Source organism: Amyelois transitella, chromosome 25, assembly GCF_032362555.1.
Source record: "Amyelois transitella isolate CPQ chromosome 25, ilAmyTran1.1, whole genome shotgun sequence".
NCBI classification, from domain to species: domain Eukaryota; kingdom Metazoa; phylum Arthropoda; class Insecta; order Lepidoptera; family Pyralidae; genus Amyelois; species Amyelois transitella.
Genome location: NC_083528.1, coordinates 1,061,319 through 1,079,994, shown reverse-complemented (window position 1 = coordinate 1,079,994; position 18,676 = coordinate 1,061,319). Strand labels below are relative to the sequence as shown.

Sequence of the window (18,676 nt, the reverse complement as noted above, 5' to 3'; positions counted from 1 at the left end):
TTATAAAATGCAGATTTTATGTTTTATATTCTTTAACGCATACTCACATAGCTTCACCTCTAATTAAGTGTAATATATTTCCTCTATTATGTAACTTGACATAATTATCCTCTTTCTTGTAAGGAAAAGGCATCTTGATGACTTGTCTGTGTGTATATCTTTAAAATATGTTTTATACTAGCTTATATTATAACAGCAGCTTTGTCCGCGCGAATTGAGTGCCACTTACAAAAGAAAACAGGTCTTTCGCAAATCCCACGGGATCTATAGTTTTTACCGGGATGAAAAGTACCCTACGTCCTACAGATAACTATATATTATACTTCTACACTATTAGACTACAATATATAATCTTTATTTTATTTTCTCGACCTCCGAGTCGGTTTCTTCGAACGAATTCCCGTCCTGAAGCCTTCAGGAAGAGGGAGATTCGACGTCCCCTTCAATAAACATACTGTTCCCTAAAACTTTACTCAACAAAGCGACTGTGTGTAGTGCTGCTTGTTTCTGCATTATAGTGGTGCTATATATTATACTTCTATATATTATAGTACTTTATATTCAGCATGGGGGGTTAAGCTAAGAACATACATACATAAAATCACGCCTCTTTCCCGGAGGGGTAGGCAGATATACCTCTTTCCACTTGCGACGATCTCTGCATACTTCCTTCGCTTCATCCACATTCATAACTCTCTTCATGCAAGCTGGGCGGTTTCGGGTACTTTTGACCTGACCCTTTACCAGGACGTCCTTAATTTGATCAAGATACGCTAAGCTAAGAACACTCGCACGTTAGTGGGAATCTGCGTGTAAAAACCTGACTCGCCCAGTCTAGAATCCATAGAGGTGAGGATGCAACCGGGCCTTAAGCCAGGAGGAAGAAGGGTGATTGAGGGAAACAAATAAAAAAAACAAATATCACCCAGAAACCTCTCAGTATCTGAATTTCAATTCCAATGAATTGATGAAATTCATTCAGTTGAACGTGGCTTTTCTCTTGAGAATATTTACTTAGCTTACATATCTCGCAAGGTATTAAGACTTGATATACGCACGTTCATACATATAAATCCACTTATATCTTAGTCTACTTATATTTTACCACTAGCAACAATCATTGCATACTTCTTTCGCTTCATCTACAATTATAACTCTCTTCGTGCAAATTCGTCGGTTTAAGGTATTTTTGACCTAACCTTTCCATTTAACTATCTACCGCCAAATAACTAGTTAAAATACAACATACGTTTGCAGATTAGCGGTACAGTCAGTCATAATAAATCGTCGAAAGCTGTCCAGTTGCCCATGACGAGTATGAGCCACCAAACATTATAAGGGTACGCTTACATTGGAGCGAGAAGCGGCATTATGAATAAATAAAAACATGACAACAAAATTTTAACTTACACGTGCCACACGGATTTTTCTACGTAAATTTTGAAAAATTGACAAGAATTTGAGACTATTGAGTAAATTTAAAAATTAAAAACAAAACACTGGGTTTCGTACCTAAAAGGTGAAAACGTGACCCTATTACTGAGCCTCCAGTGTCTGTTTTCCGACAGCGCCATCTAATTAATTTATTTGAACTTATTAGAAGCGGCCATGTAACGTGGTATGTATTGACCGTGTTGTAAAGCTTGTAGCTGCATAAAATCCCTGCCTCTAATGTGTATGTACACGGTCTTACTTGGTAACTCTGACTGGGTGTTCGCACGCTGATAACTTTCGACGGCCTTGATCCAACTGTCAAACGGTTACGAAATGATCAGGTTGTTATTACAATTCGGGTATGACTCGTCGCATAGCACCTGCGAGTTTACTGTCAATAACCAAACCTTAAACAATTAATAAATAAGCAGTGTTTTGTTAGGAGAAAGAAGAGGCGGGCCAAAATACGTACCTTGTGGTGCACCAAAATTTGGTGTAACAAAATTATGTTTTTTTTAAATGTATTTTTTTCATCTTGCATGTATAGTCTTTTAATAAGATTCAATTTGCTATACTCATAAACCGATAAACGTTAAATTGTCGGGGCTTCGTTGCCGTGAGACTTTCCAGAAAACAGTGGCAAGTATGTTTACCTTCGGGTAATTCACGATACTCATACAAAATTTCAATAACGTTCCCGCGTTCTTATTAAAAGACACACATACTTCCACATTTATAGTATGATTGTATGTTTCGTGCACAACTTCATAATATTCCTTTCACATGTTTCAGATTTTTAAAGGACCTTAGTTATATTAAACTCCACGCAAACTGAAGTTATAAATAAAACTGGCTACTTATTAGCATTTTAACAGTTTACTTGACAGTGCTCTTGTATACTCATTAGTAGCTCATTAAAATGTACACATTAGTGAGACACTTTATGTGTAGGATTCTCACGACTTCCTACTAACGTAACTCGCAGATGTAGCCGTAAAATCTGTAATAACTTGAAAAAACATTGTAGTTGCATAAGTTAACTGTTACAATGTTCGGAATTATTGTTTGCCTTTTGAAAAATATCACGAGAAAACGATTTGATGTTGTATTTATATCGTTAATGACAAAAACTTTATTCGTCTTTCCCTCAGGTCTTCAATCTGTTTGGGAAAAATCCCGAATAGTAACAAAAACTGCGCAGGTGTAGCTGCGTAAATCTCAAATTTTCATTATTTAATGGAGTTATTCCGGTCTCATACTCTACCCTAGTGAACTGTTTTATTATATTTTTTCAGAATGGAATAGGTTCTGATCCCCGTTCCTACTGAACAGGATCAGATGGGACAAAAGTAATAATTATGAAAAGTGAATCCGTTTGGGAGATCAGACTAGAATAACTAATTTGATGCTGTTTTACAATAAGATGATAACAATATTTTTTAGAGACAAATTGATCTTCAATTAGTAGTGTGACTTGCTCTTAATGAGAAATAGAAAAAAATAGCTAAGGGACAAAAAGTAGAAGGTAAATGAGAAACAGGGGAAAAAACTATGCATGAAAACAATGACGCAGTACCAACCTTAAATGTTAATTTTACGGTAGAATACGATCGTTATAACACTGAAGGATGTGTTAATTCAACTAATTGCATTTTTATGTCACTTCATTAGTGAACGGTCGTGGCAAAAATTAACACCGAGTTAAACGACCGATAAACATTGTAATTAGTAATAATTTGACGATAACGTTCCATATTTTACTATAATATAACAAAAGCCAAAGAATCCTAGTAATTTGTATGGACCTATTATTTTGAATTTAACAAGACACACAACAGCACTTGAAAGATTTTTTGACTATTTATCAGAAAAATATCAATTAAAATTGACAACATAGCAGATTCAACTTAATGATTTAGTTATGATGTTGTTGATTTTACCCAAAATGGTTCACACCAAATCAATGTACTGGTATTTTTATAACAAAATTCGCGAATGTTGCCCATGCGTAACTGATTTCATAGATAGACTTGGCAAATCGTATCGTTTAACAAATTTCACCATGGTTCATTCAAAAAACTTTAATTATATATGGTAATGGAAATGTAGTAGTATTATAATGAAAATAATATAGAATAACTCGTTTGTTCAGAAGGTAGAATTGATAAAGTTTAATCAATCGACTGTAATAAAGTAAAAAAAATTATATGAATGACACACTAAGTTAGACTCTCCCTTTCGCACGTGCCAAGGTTCATTTATTACCTCCTATGAGTCACCAAAACACGGACACTTTAATTGCGGACTGGTAGTTGGGTTCAAGATACCATCCACACCAATCATGTTCCAAAATGGCTAACGTTCCCTGCGGAGACAGACAGGAGTTTCTTCGTGTAAAATTCTAAAAGGATGAATCCAGGTCTAAAACCGACAGGATGGGAATGAATACTATCCATCCAGTTTGGACCACCATTCGATCATATTTTTCTGACTATAGTATTTTTAATACATAAAAACTTTATCGTTGACGATTTGTGTTAATACGAGTATAATTTTGTTTCCGATGGTGGTCTTAAAAACTGTAATATTTATTTTTCATTACTTTCCCTTTTCAAAATATCAATCTGTTATCTAAGCTGACCTTCTACATTTGCCGCCTTACATTCGTTTGGTTTAATATCTGTATCATCAGTTCTGCCATAACAATTAGTCTTTTCGATATTCCGACCATTATTACTCATTGTGTGAATAACCTTGGTCGTGACAATATTGGGGAAAAAATATTACCGTGCTGAGACTCTGAAGTGTGCAAGGTATCGATAAATCGTTTTTAAACACAATAAGTGAATTTAATGTAGGTTTCTATATTTTAATAAGTACAAGTTTTATGACATGTCCATTTTTCTGTTGCAACCTGTAATTATTTTTATTATTAATCTTTATTTTTTTGGAAATAATTACTGACTTTGTATACAAAGTTTTATTCAGATCTCAAATATATATTATTGACAATAAGGCATACATTTCAGGTAACATTTTGTCTTCGCTTATAAACATTGTGGCAAAAACAGTCCTGATGGGTAAACGTAAAGAATTATTTTCCTCATTGTGCAAATAAAATTTCGTTACATATCTCGTTATCATTATTAAAATTTGTACTATATTTTGGGATCATAGCAACACGCGGAAACAATGATTTAGCATCGTTCGTAAACAATAAACTGTAAATGGAGCGAGAACATCGCTTTTTATAATAATTGGGCAAAATGAGGTCTCTTCGACCTTACTTTTTGTTGCTTTCAGCTAATTTTTCCATACTCAAGGATGGTACGAGTATTATAGTAGTATGGCATTTCGGTTAAATATAAGCAGCCTATTTTTTACTAATGAATTGGTTAAATTTAACTTATTGCAGTCACATTTTTATCGTATCATTGTTAATATAAAAGTAGCGCCAATAAATGAAAAGAAGAATGGTAATAAGCTGTGTTGATACGGACACATCATGAGAAGAGAGGAAGGTCATGTTACTAAAAGAGCCTGTAACTATGGAAGCGGAAATAAATAGGGGAAGACTTTGGGTCTTCCCCTATTTCTTAAACCTTAACCTTGTTAAGAATATATGACAGGAATCTTCAAAAAAAAGTGTTATAACATTACGATATTTTACAATGTGTTAATTAATATTGTTGGTTTGACTTTGTGAGGAAATTGTTTAATGCAGATCACCCGCATTTTGATAAACGCAATCGTATTTTTTAATATTGCATAACATGTAACCTTTTTTATTAAGCTAAGTATCATGATCCTTTATTTTATCAATCGTTAAGTTCGTCGGTTTATTTACTAGGATAGTCATAGTCAGTTCATCTTATTTCTAATTTTATAGTCGATTGCGTCGAACGTGCCCGAATCAGTTTTTTGTGGTTTGGATGAATTTTCACATTATTTTGTATCCTTATCATCTCTTTCTCTAATTCTATTTTCATCATCGCCACCAGATGATGAGTTGTCCTTGATAACGTTCTTTTACCACGTTTTATCGTACTAGTTTCATTCCCTGACACTATGACAGATCGTCTCAGCCTCCTAGATAAGATACGAGCCACTTCAGATACAATATTTCTGACACTATTTCAGGCATGGCAACGCATTTTCTATATCTATTGCGAGAAATCTTTGTTGCTTTCGTCAGTTCATGACTCTGCAATTTATCAGAAGGTACAGATTTAGAATACCAGATATTTAGACATTTCTGTCGTTTTAAATATTTTTCCTTACTTTCAAGTTATCTTCAATCCGAGGTTTACATAAACTTTTATCTCTGAAAGCAATAAAAAGATACAGAATTATATTAAAAAAAGGTCATGAATGTAATGCTTCCGACGTCATCTGCCACGTCGCGCTTAAGACGTGGAATAGGAAAAGTATAATTTAAGATAAGTAGGTACATATTTGAGTCATAGATGTTTCTTTAATATTGCTATTTTTCATTTTCAACATTTTTTCCAGATTTGATTTCTTGATTTTTAATTACTATAACAAATTTATTCTATGTTTAATTTTTTTTTTGTAATTTTGTTCTAATTACTTCTTCATCAAGTGCACTTAGATTTTGATTAATTGTTATAATTAATTATTTTTAATTTTCCATCGTCATAGTTTTCGTTTTAACCTAAAACTTGGTATGTAACAAAGTTATTTGCAGCTCTAAATTGAGCTGCAAATAACTGTGTTTGTTCTAATTGTATCTTCATCTAATGCATATAAAATTTCTTCCAATAGAACACTGGTAGTTGTAGATCCTAGTACTCTTACTACGATCCGTGATCACATATTTATCGCGTCTGTCGTGACTGTATTGAATATAAAGTGCCTGATGTTGTCCTAAAATGTTATGATGAGCACCGCGTTCCAATTTGATAGTTTGGTCCAGTAAATTTCAAGGTTAAGATTTTCGTATAAAAAAACGTGGTTGGTTATTGTAACCTATAAAACTATACAAAGTTATATTGAATAACTTGAGTACGTAAATTAAAAATGCCATTAGTTGCAGTTCCCGAGGGAATTTCATAAAATCTTCTGTTTATCTTCTTATCTTCTCTTTCTATAATTCTGTTTCCATAATCTACATCAAAATCTTTTTATTTTGGTTCACTGGAAGTAATCCCGATTGGGATAAGTCCGCAATGTACATATTCTTCTATATTCAATGACTGTTCTTTTTTTGCTACATTTATTTTTATGTGCAATAAAGTGTTTATAAACAAACAAACAAAATTACCGAGTTGTCCTTGATAACGTGCTTCTACCACGTTTTATCCTACTACATCTATACCCTGACACTTTGACAGATCTTGTCAGCCTCCCAGATGGTGCACCCGTAGACCACATAAAGAAGCCAAATTTCTAGTATTTGGACCGAGATTGGGATGTATGTTGTTTGTCAATAAGTCAATCATTGCGTGTAAAATAATTGTATATTTTACTATACCGAGTTGCCAAGGTTCATAAATTGTCTAAATTTAAGACAAAAACCAAGTCCCGGAAACCTACATTTAAAAAATAAATATACACTTATAAACACACAACTTTCCATAATTTTAAAAGCTATTGTGGCATCAAATATTTTGCAACTAGTGCTGACTGAATTGTCATGAAAATCGTGTGCGACCAATTTGTTTAAATTTGAAACCAAGGATGCGACGGAGGTCGGAGTTTCAACAATTTTTGGATAATTTAAGGATCCCCTCACGTTTTCTTACATAATTACAGTTCCTTGGATCTAGTAGGAAGTATTTCAGCGCATTCATATAGTTGTGATATCGGATGAAATTCTTTCGTTTTCAATAATGATTCTAAATCCTTTTCTTTTATATTTAATTTCATTCGTCAAGATTTGATTGCGAAATCGTAACCTATCATTAAATTTTGAATTAAGTCTTTTCGATAACACGATACGGGAACTATGATTGTTTATTGAATTCGTGATTATTTCATACGTTTATTCCACGATGCGATGGTTGATGATATTATTAATGCAATAACATTAACCCATACTTAATCTCTGGCGTCTTGTAAAGTCACAAGACTAGATATTTTACAGACAGTGTCTGATCGCTAGTCTAATGTCAATCCCTAATAATAAATCCATTCCCTTAATCGACTTTTAAATTCTGTGCGGGAAGAGAGGCAGCTTGTAATTGAACCGTTTCAATTATACAAATCGTTGCAATGGAATATAATGAATCAACAGAATATCATCTTGCAATAAACAGGTGTTGTGTCGGATTTCGGTTTATTATATTATCATAAAATCTAGTTACATCTTCATTTTCAATGTTGTAAATGAGTCAACCCATAAAGAATTTCGTTCTGACCTTAGTATTTACATACATATAATCATGCCTACACCCCTCACGACGTAGACAGAGCCAACAGTCCTAGCATTTATTTACTGGTTGTCTTGGTGAAGCTGTGTGGTTACTGACTTGGTAGAAACGATCACAGCAGCTTCTTATAGATGCTCTATAAAAGACTGAAAATATTGTCAACTGACATGGTAACTGTGTGTCGTGAGAAATAGTGCGTCTAAAACTGTGATACATACATACATACATATGATCACGTCTATATCCATTGCGGGGTAGACAGAGCCAACAGTCTTAAAAAGACTGAATGGCCACGTTCAGCTATTTGGCTTAATGATAGAACCGAGATTCAAATAGTGACAGGTTGCTAGTCCATCGCCTAAAAGAGGAGGCTTATAAACTTAAAACTGTGATGGCTAATCTAAAATAAACTTATCGATAGTTTTTATACAACAGACAAACACACATGTGAACTTAATAGTGTTTTGAGAATCAAAAATGGTCCTACAGAGTGTCCAATTAAAATTTTACATCAATAACATGATTGTCATTGTTCATACTTACAGTTTGTTTGTGTGTGTGTGCCGTGTGGTTCCCGGAGCCAATAGAAAAAAGACCACTGCATCTCTTGTCTATTGATGTCGTAAACGGCGACTAAGGGATAGGCAACCGGTCACTATTTGAATTCTATAATTAAGCCAAAAAACTAAACGTGACCTATCACATTAATTAATAGCTATTTCTATTGTACTAGCTGTGCCCGCGACTTCGTCCGCATGGAATAGTTATTTTGGGCATCATTGAAGCCCTCAAGGATGAATAATTTTCCCCTAATTTTTTTATATTCTCCATTATTTCTTCGCTCCTAATAATTGCAGCGTAATGTTATATAGCTTAAAGCCTTCCTTGATAAATGGTCTTTTCAACACAAAAAGATTTTTCAATTCGAACCAGTAGTTCCTGAGATTAGCGCGTTCAAACAAACAAACTCTTCAGCTTTATAATTTACCCGAAAGCTTAGGGAAGCCCGTAAATGTGAACTCAGAAATGCGAAAACGCCCATTTTACGTCACAAAGAGATAAAGCAAATGAGTGGATGACATCTGTCGATGAATAATTAGCATCCATCCTTTAAAGATAGTCTTAATGGAAATGATAAATGTAATGAGTATGACACACAAACTGTACATACACATACATATAATCACGTATATATCCCTTGCGGGGTAGACAGAACCAACAGTCTAAGACTGATAGGCCACGTTTAGTTGTTTGACTCAATTATAGAATTCAAATAGTGACAGGTTGCCTATCCCTAAGTCGCCTTTTACAACATCCACGGGAAAAGAGATGGAGTGATCCTATTCTTTTTTCTATTGATGCCGGGAACCACACGACACGGCATCAGAAAATACCAAAAACAATATATGATAAAAAGATATCAGCGTTATCTTTAAACATATAGGCATTTACAACACGCATGATGTATATCATGCTTATTCTTGCAGTCCTTGAGTTTTCACCTCAATTTTACTTACAATTAAGTACACTGTGTTAAGATGCTTGTTTTGTCATTAATGTTTTACAGAAATATACATTTCTATTATTTACTAGCTGTGTCCGCGACTTCCGCGTGGAATAGTTGTTTTGGGCATCATTAAAGCCCTAAAGGATGAATAATTATCCCCTTTTTTTTTTCATTTTCCATTTCAATTATTTCTTCGCTCCTTATAGTTACAGAGTTACAGCGTGATATTATATAGCCTAAAGCCTTCCTCGATAAATGGTCTATTCAACGCAAAAAGAATTTTTCAATTCGAACCAGTAGTTCTTGAGATTAGCGCGTTCAAACACAGCAAAAATAACTCTTCTGCTTTATAATATTAGTATAGATATCTCTTTGTAGCATCTGTGTAGTTCTGACTATACTACTACTATACTATATTTAATAACTATTCCACGCGGACGAAGTCGCGGGCACAGCTAGTCTTAAATAAGAAGGAAATTTGTAACAACATATTAATAAATAGGAAAGCTTTTGGAATTGTTGTAACAATCGAGTCACTCATACTCAACATCATAGTTTTCAACGTCACAAACATTTACAGATACTTGCTCCTTTTTCTAGAATTTTTTTTTTACATTCGGCTTCCGAATTTTTAGTACAAGGTTAGATAAGCTAGCGCCAGTAGGAATCGGGTGTGTCGCTAGTTAAGATAAAAAAAATAATCTATCGTAAATAATTTTCCACTGCAAATCTTATCGCGTTAGAATCAGAACTACACCCATTCAGTTTTATAATCCACTGCAATGCGAAAGCGTGTTGATCACTTAAATTTTGTAGTAAAATCTGAGCAATAATTAAATTTACGATAAATTTTGCATTATCATTTTTAAGAGCTTCTTTTTTTTTTCAAAATTTGAAAACAGAAATCGTGTGTTCCACGCCTGACGCCTGGCCGGCGACTGTCTTGCTACGTCTTTTATCACTGGCTTTATTTGTATTTTTTTTCCATGATAATACTCCATAGTAATCAGTCTGAGCCGTTGAGTTGACGTGGACTGACGTAAGGCGTGCAATAGTGTGTTAGTTGTAGTGCTCGAGTCGATATTGTTATTGTAAGTAGCATATTGTGCGTATAGGTTTTCAAAATCATCACGATCATTTTTATTGCCATCAATTTCTATGTTTAAAAGTTTATTATTGTTTATGTAATAACAATACAAATTTAAGATCTCTTAAAATTGATCATTTAGTTCTTGCATTCAGTAAAACCGCTATTTTATTGAACGTTCCCATTGTCTTCTCAGCGTGTAGTTTTTATGGCAAGTTTTTCTATTACTTTTTGTAGTATTCATTGAATGGATATGAGGGAGGTACTATGAAAAGTTCTTATGATAATGCAAGTGGATATATCAACGTAACGAGTGATATTTTTTGCTAACAAACATATGTACGTCAAAAATTGGCACACATTTTATGCACAGATTTGGAAATTTTTTTATCGAGCAAGTTATCAATCATATTCAAAGACGTTTTCTTTGGATTTTATGTTCCTTAAGACAATTCTGTATACTTTTATTTATATACGAGGGTTATTACCTATAAAATGATATAGTCAACGCAGGAAGACATTTTTAACCATCTCAGCTTCAAAAATCAATATTGGAAGGCCATATCCAATATGGCCTTCCAAAAATCTAGATCTTTACCGGTCTCAATAGCTTTTTTTTATATAACCGTGAAAAATTATGTCACGATCATGAATTCGAAGTGAAACAGTTTTCCGCATCCTAATTACAGAGATTAAAGTGAATTAGTGATTATTATGTCAGTGAGTATTATTGTTTGAGTTAGTAACTGTCTTATCATCATTAAATAGTGTAAAACATTCGGTTTCAGTTGTGTTATGATTTTGGATTGTTGTGGAGCCACTTATAGTAAGGTTATTTTAGTTAGTTTTTGGTTTTTTTTTTTATTTTATTTAATATTGGATAAGGCATTTGAATTCCATCTCGCCTGATGGTAAGTGACGACGAAGACGAAGATCTTACACGCGTGTCCAAGTGATATGTACTTGTCTGACGATTTAGTTGGTGTAAAAGAGATTTAATTAAGTTGGTTAAATAATCCTGACATATTGTTGTAAGGTTTGATTATTATATATATAATTATTTATTTTTGGAATAGTTTCGTTCCTATTTTCATTGATATCAGTCTACCTTTTTATAAAAGTATATCTTCTATTTTTTTCTATTTTTAATACATACATACATATAGTCAGGTACATATCCCTTACGAGGACAGAGCCAACAGTCTTGAAAAAACTGATAGGCTACGTTCAGCTTAATGATAGAATTGAGATTCAAATAGTGACAGGCCACTGGTCCGTCGCCTAAAAGAAGAATCCCAAGTTGATAAGCCTATCCCTTAGTCGCCTTTTTCTATCTTTTAATATAACTATATTGTCACATGGATGAATCTTGTTGAAGGATGAAACATTCATTTAGAAAATTGACTACTCGTACTTCGTTATTGCCCACCGTGTCTCTGACGCAAATTGTGTCATATGGGACAGGACTATTTTGGGTGTGTCTCTTTTGTTGAAATATTCCACAGGGATCATACAAACAGGATACAACTAATTTGTTTGATATCGGCTACAGTATGTCCAGGCGCCTGAAAATCGATGATCTTTTCAAAGACAGACTCTTTTAAAACAAACTCTTCAATCGATTGTTCGTTTGAATGTAATTTTTTATTCTAATTACACTGATCGGAGTTAAGATTAAGACTTCTGCTTTTCCTATACCTACATATCATCAAAGAGCTAATAGTTTATCATTATTAAACTCGGTGTCAGTAAAAGAAACATTTCAAATCATAATAAGTATTAGTAATATCTTGGAGTCTGATAGGTGTAAAATTGAGAGACAGGATAAGGAACAGCGTGATAAGGGAATGTTGTGATGTGAAAGAAGATGTAGTGACAGGAATAGAAAAGGGAATGCTTAGATGGTTTAGTCATGTTGAGAGGATAAATGAAAGCAGGTTGACTAACCAAATATACAAAGGAAGTGTAAATGGGACTGTTGGTGTAGGAAGGCCTAGACAAACGTACCTTGATCAAATCGGAGACGTTCTAGCAAAAGGTCTGGTCAAGTGTACCCGAAACCGATGAGCTTGCATGAAGAGAGTTATGAATGTGGATAAAGCGAAAGAAGTATGCAGGCAAGTGGAAAGATGTGGTCTGCGCTTACCCCTCCGGGAAAGAGGCGTGATTTATGTAGGTATGTATGTATGTAACATATTTTATATGGAACTTGAAAAAGAAAGAGAGAGTTTAAATAACTATCATCATTCCGCTACTACGCCAATGTCCTGTCCTTCGCCAATGTAAAATAACTAGTAAATATTCAAAGACCGTGCCAGAGTGCTGCCATTTTAAATAATTTGTGAGAATTTGTGCGTCACTTAGTCACAGTTTTGTAGAACAAATCGCCACTATTATGGACACTGTAGACGCCAGTTTAACGCCATTGTGCTTATATGATGTAACTACGCCTCTTAATATTTAAGCCGGAGTTTGGTAATTACTCTAAATGTCTAAGTAAATATTCAAATTTTACAACAAAAAATATATAGAAATTGTTGTCAGAATCTTGCTTCGTGGAGCATACATACATACATAAAATCACGCCTCTTTCCCGGAGGGTTAGGCAGAGACTATATCTTTCCACTTGCCACGATCTCTGCATACTTCCTTCGCTTCATCCACATTCATCTCTCTTCATGCAAGCTCGGCGGTTTCGGGTACTCTTGAAGCATAATTACATTGAATATTAATATTAGTAAAACAAAGGTTGTTAGAGGTGGTAAACCACCAGTTGGTACCCAATCCGAGATCATGCTCTTGACAGCCTCTGTGGCGCAGCGGTAGTGCGCATGTCTGTGACACCGGAGGTCACGGGTTCGAATCCCGGTCAGGGCATGATGAGGAACGCACTTTCTCTGATTGGTCTAGGTCTTGGATGTTTATCTATATATAAGTATTTATTATAGAATATAGTATCGTTTGGTTAGTATCTCGTAACACAAGTTTCGAACTTACTTCGAGGCTAATTCAGACTGTGTAATTTGTCCTGTATATATTTATTATTATTTTTTAATGCTCCTAAGTGATTCGGGGTGCTTATTAGCAACCGGGACAAAGGCCAGGAGAATGAAGATTAAAATTAATAAGACAAATAACTTATTATTAACGCAAGTTATACTTTATTTAATGTTGCCCAAATTATTATTTATTATCTCTTGGAATAAAATTGTTATGGTCGTACCGAATTTCCATCAAACAATACCTAGTTGCAAAAACATATTTGAATTTTTCACCTGCATTTAAGAAATCAGTTTGATAACCAATCAGTGCCTCAAAATGAAAAGGAAAATCAAGTAGGTACTGACTGGAATTCTAGTCTAGATAAAGAGATGTTTGTTACCTTGGAATCACGCTGTAACCATCTATCATTTTTGACGGCTCGGTTAAGATTAGGCAGTAACTATTTCTTATCATCGCTCTGTTAAAATTAAGTTTAGACTTTTATTTTAGGAATAAATGGATAATTCTTAAATTTTAGGCGATGTGCTAGCAACCTGTCACTATTTGAATCTCAATTCTATCATTAAGCCAAATAGCTTAGCGTGGATATTCAGTCTTCAAGACTGCTGGCTCTGTCTACCCCGCAAGGGATATAGACGTGACCATATGTATGTGTGTATTAATGGATAATTTTAACATGTTTTTGTCTTCGCCCTTTGCCGTTACACGGCCTTGCTTATCACACGGTGCCAGGAACGCCTTCTCAAGACCAAAAACTCATGACATGACATTCATCAGAGAAGCAAGTTTAGTTCAAATATTCCATAAAATAAATTTTGTCAAAAATATCAAGGTGAACACAATAGTTTTGAAATCGAATAAGTTAATTAAACTATGTAAAAAAAAGAAAAAAAATGCTCGGAAGAAATCTATAGACTTGTTTATATGATATGTTATTCACCTTAGCTCTTATTTGGTCAGTTCATCTGGTAGGTATGATATGAAGATAATCTTTTTTTAGTGTTTTGGACATTACTATTAACCGAATATGTTTCAGTTCAAACATACTCGTATGTTCTTGTTGTAATTCGGACCATACTTTATCACTGATAACAACTTAAAATTTAATATCACGGTCTGTCACGATATCCTCAGTGATTGTTTTGATAAATCGATAAAATGTCACCTCGAATAGATTTGACAGACCAGTGCAAGAATGTTCGTTGAAAGTATTATTGGCGTAAGTCTATGGCCAATAATAAATAATCTAACAAAAGGTCCGGTCAAGAGTACCCGAAACCCATTTATATGCAGGGTACGTGGCAAGTGGTAAGATGTGGTCTCAGCCTACCCCTCCGGGAAAGAGGCGTGATTTATGTATGTATATATGTATGAAAGTATCAAGTCTATGGTCAATACTTATACCAGTAATATTTGAGCTTAATTATTTTTGGCTATACAATCATTCACGACAAATCTCACTGGCATTCGCGCGGTGGTTGTAAAAAACTTCAGATGAAATCTTGAAATCTTATTTAAAAACGGAATAATTAAAGTACAATGCCTTGTTTTTGGATGTTAAGAATTTATTTATGTATTAATTAAGTAATTTAAAACTTTATTGTACAAAATACAAGCGTTTAGCTTAATTGGCAGACTTAATGCTAGAAGCATTATCTACCAGTTAACCATTGGGTCTGACAGAGAACTTTAGGGTCATCAGAATTTCCTAAGGATCCAACTGACAATATTCATAGATGCTGATTATGATGCAAGTGTAAAACCTTAACACAAAATGCATGTTATGTTTGATACAATGTTTAAGCAAATAAAAAAAATCTAAACAATTTAGAAAATATTATATAATATAAGTTCCATAATATCGGACAAGAGCAACACAACTCCCTTGTATCTATAAAGTCTATATTTAATTCAATAACATGTTGACAGCTCTGGAATCGAATTAAACCCTCATGATTCATACTGGCGCCCGTAACAATCACTCAGCGCTTATCACCTGTCTATTTTATATCATTATCTTATACAGGATGCTTTGATATATGCTGTGGAAATTGAAATATATTTACAATCATATAAATAGTTTTATCTATTTCACATTTGATCTAATGTAATTCAGTTCTTCTAAGTGTATCTCCGGAACATGTAGTACCTAGACGATTGAAGCAATTCTCAGTGATACTGTTATAAATAAATTTAGTCGCCCTTATGGAGAAAACTCAGGATGGTTGATACCAAAATGACATAAATATTAAAAGACTACATATTTCCACTTGCCACGACCCCTTATTTCGCTTCATCCACATTAGTTACTCTCTTCATGCAAGATGGTTGTTGGTGGTTTCGGGTACTCTTGTCAGACCTTTTGCAAGAACGTCTCCGATTTGATCACAGTCTCGTACAGTTTTGGCAGAATTTGCGTTAAAGACGAAACTTTGAAAAACATTCATTCTTATAATCACGTCTTTATCAGCAGTCTTTAAAGACTGATAGGCCACGTTCAGCTAACAGGCTTAATGATAGAATTGAGATTCAAATAGTGACAGGTTGCTAGCCCATCGTCTAAAAAGAGAATCCCAAGTTTATAAAGCCTATTCCTTAATAGCCTTTTACGACATCCATGGTAAAGAAATTGAGTGGTCCTATTTTTAATATAGGTGCCGGGAACCACACGGCACGTTGAAAAACATTCTGTATATATCTGTGTTCCCTTGTCATGTTTCTATTATTGTGCAGTTTGTTTTAATATTCTATTTCTGTGGCAAACCTCTATTGTTATGTCAGTATCTCTCTTATAATCATTACAATGTTATGCTCACCGCTAATTATCTTCAAGGCTGTCGTATTTTACACGCCTCAAGAAAAACTTAAGTGAATATTCTTAAAGGACAAGTTTACAAATTAATACGATATTTTTTTGTTGGACTTAGATGAAGACAATTGTTGAGTAATTAATGTTTGAGCCCATAAAGTTATAACAGTTAATACTTATACTTAATTAGACAAAACTAAAACGGAATTGTATTATACTCAATATATATAATAACGGGCTAATTGACCGACATTCAACACACGACCGGGTCTAGAGACCTGAGAGAGAGATAGAAGAGAGATTTTTCTGAACCGACCAATCGAGGAAGATACATACATATAATCACGTCTATATCTCATGCGGGGTAGACCGAGCCAACAGTCTTAAAAGAACTGATAAGCCACGTGCCGCTGTTTGGCTTACTGATTTAAACTAAAGAAGAATCCCAAGTTTATAAGCATATCCCTTAGTCGCCTTTTACGACATCCATGAGAATGAGGCGGGAAGTCCTATTCTTTTTTTTATTGGTGCCGGGAACCACACGGCATTGATGAGGTAGATCCGAATAAAAATATTGCAATACCTGATAAAGACATTATTATCTTCACATTTTTCGAGTCCTAATACCACCGTTATGATGATGATTTTTCCGGAAAATTCCATGATAAAATTGTAAAAGAAAAATGTAATACATTGGATGGGTCAACAAACATTACACAAGGCGTAGTTGATAAGATGTTTGAGTGTAAAGTGTTGATAAGTGGTATGTCTTGTCAGTATCATTTAATTGCATGACCTACTGTTGCACTGAAGAATGAGATTTTAGCTTACTTGTACTTTACTGAAGATTTGTATGATGCTTGAAGATCTATCGCTTGCCCATTTCACATCAAAGTTCTCCATTAAGATCAAATATAACATAAAATCACGACTATTTTCCTTGCGGGGTAGACAGAGCCAACTGTCATCAAAAGACTAAAAGGTCGCGTTCAGCTGCTTCATGCCGCTAATGATTCAAATAGTGACAGGTTGCTATCTATATATCTAAAAGAGGAATCCCAAGTTTATAAGCTAAGGGATAGCTTTGTGGCCTTTTACGACATTCATGGGAAAGTGATGGTGTGGTCCTATTCTTGTTTCTATTGGTGCCGGGAACTACACAGTTCAGGCATAGGTTTCAATCTTTTTGATATTATATATACATACATACATACATACATAAACTCACGCCTCTTTCTCGGAGGGGTAGGCAGAGACTACATCTTCCGACTTCATTCACAATTCGCTTATATGAATCTCTCGGATTGAATCTCTGGGATGATAAAAAAATCTGAGAAACTCGAATTGGTTACTTCAAGTCGACCAAAATTTTGAGAAGTTCATCCATTGAACCTTTCTTTTTCAGTCAATATGTATGCTGTGATGCGTAATTGCATTTTAAACACTTGTACTACACAGCACGTGAGCCGGCCACGTGTATACTTCATTATTTAGACACGCGATACTAATGAGGGCTAAACATGTTTCGCTTCGAAATCTATGAGTTCGATAGTAAGTTATCGATGAAACGTTTTGATAAGAAAACCTTGTGTTTGGGAAAGATTTCATTTTTTTTTTCATATCAAAAACTCAAATGATCGAGATTAGATTCTATCACTATAATGATCAGGAATGGTTGACTTCTCTGACTTATCGATGTTGTATCCTTAATCTTAGTAGAAATCTATGTCCATAGTAGGCTAAGGATGGAATACATGCACAAAAAAAGCATTGTGCTTGGAAAAGATTTCATTTCATTTCAAAGGGAGATTGGAAATTTTATCACCAGGGTGGTCGGGTTGCCTCTTCCAACTTATCAATGTTGTAGCTGACATGCTGACGGTGCGGACACTGTTGGCCACTCTATTTATCTTGACGTGTACCTAGTTTGCCACTACGTGTCTCAGTTTATTCAAGCTTAATGTGTTTTGTGGTATTTAGCATCCTCACTTCCTTGAAAACAATGACTGACAATCCTATATCATTCATAGAGACCTCAAGATAACTTTTCTTCGGGCTATCTACTCCTTCTATTACCTCTTTTATTTCTGCTCAAGTTGAATTACATCATTTATTTTTCTGTGCTTTGGCACAGTTGTGCCGTTATTACCAGAAATTAGCTAATGGCTGCTTTAGCTCTTAATAAAGTGAAAGTTATTCCTCTTGGTAAGCGTTGTAAATAAAAAATATTGATCCTAAAAAAGATCATCAACATTTATCAAAAACTACATCTTTGACAAATCTGATGTTGATCGAGTCGACATATTCTTGCAAGATGGCCCAGACCAGATTTACTCGTACTTGCATCTGATAATTCTTTATCGTATCCTTATACTGTCGGCTGTTCTGTTTTAGAAAGTTATATTTGAAAAGATAGCAGTATTTCGTTCCCTTTCACGCAATGT

The 18,676-nt window shown here is 34.3% G+C and overlaps 1 protein-coding gene across 14 annotated transcripts in view; it reads left to right on the top strand.

Annotated features, from left to right (window-relative positions):
* Positions 1-18,676, top strand: part of LOC106142776 (transcription factor EB) — a 93,058-nt gene that overhangs the window by 37,341 nt on the left and 37,041 nt on the right. Inside the window, exon 1 of one of the 14 annotated variants that reach the window (XM_013344665.2) lies at positions 10,292-10,424. The exons of 7 other annotated variants lie outside the window; for them this stretch is intronic. The gene's annotated coding sequence lies outside the window, so the exon portion shown is untranslated. Of the gene's footprint in view, positions 1-10,291; positions 10,425-18,676 lie in introns of those variants that run through there. 6 more of the 14 variants (XM_013344666.2, XM_013344671.2, XM_060951596.1 and 3 more) reach the window with 6 other exon arrangements.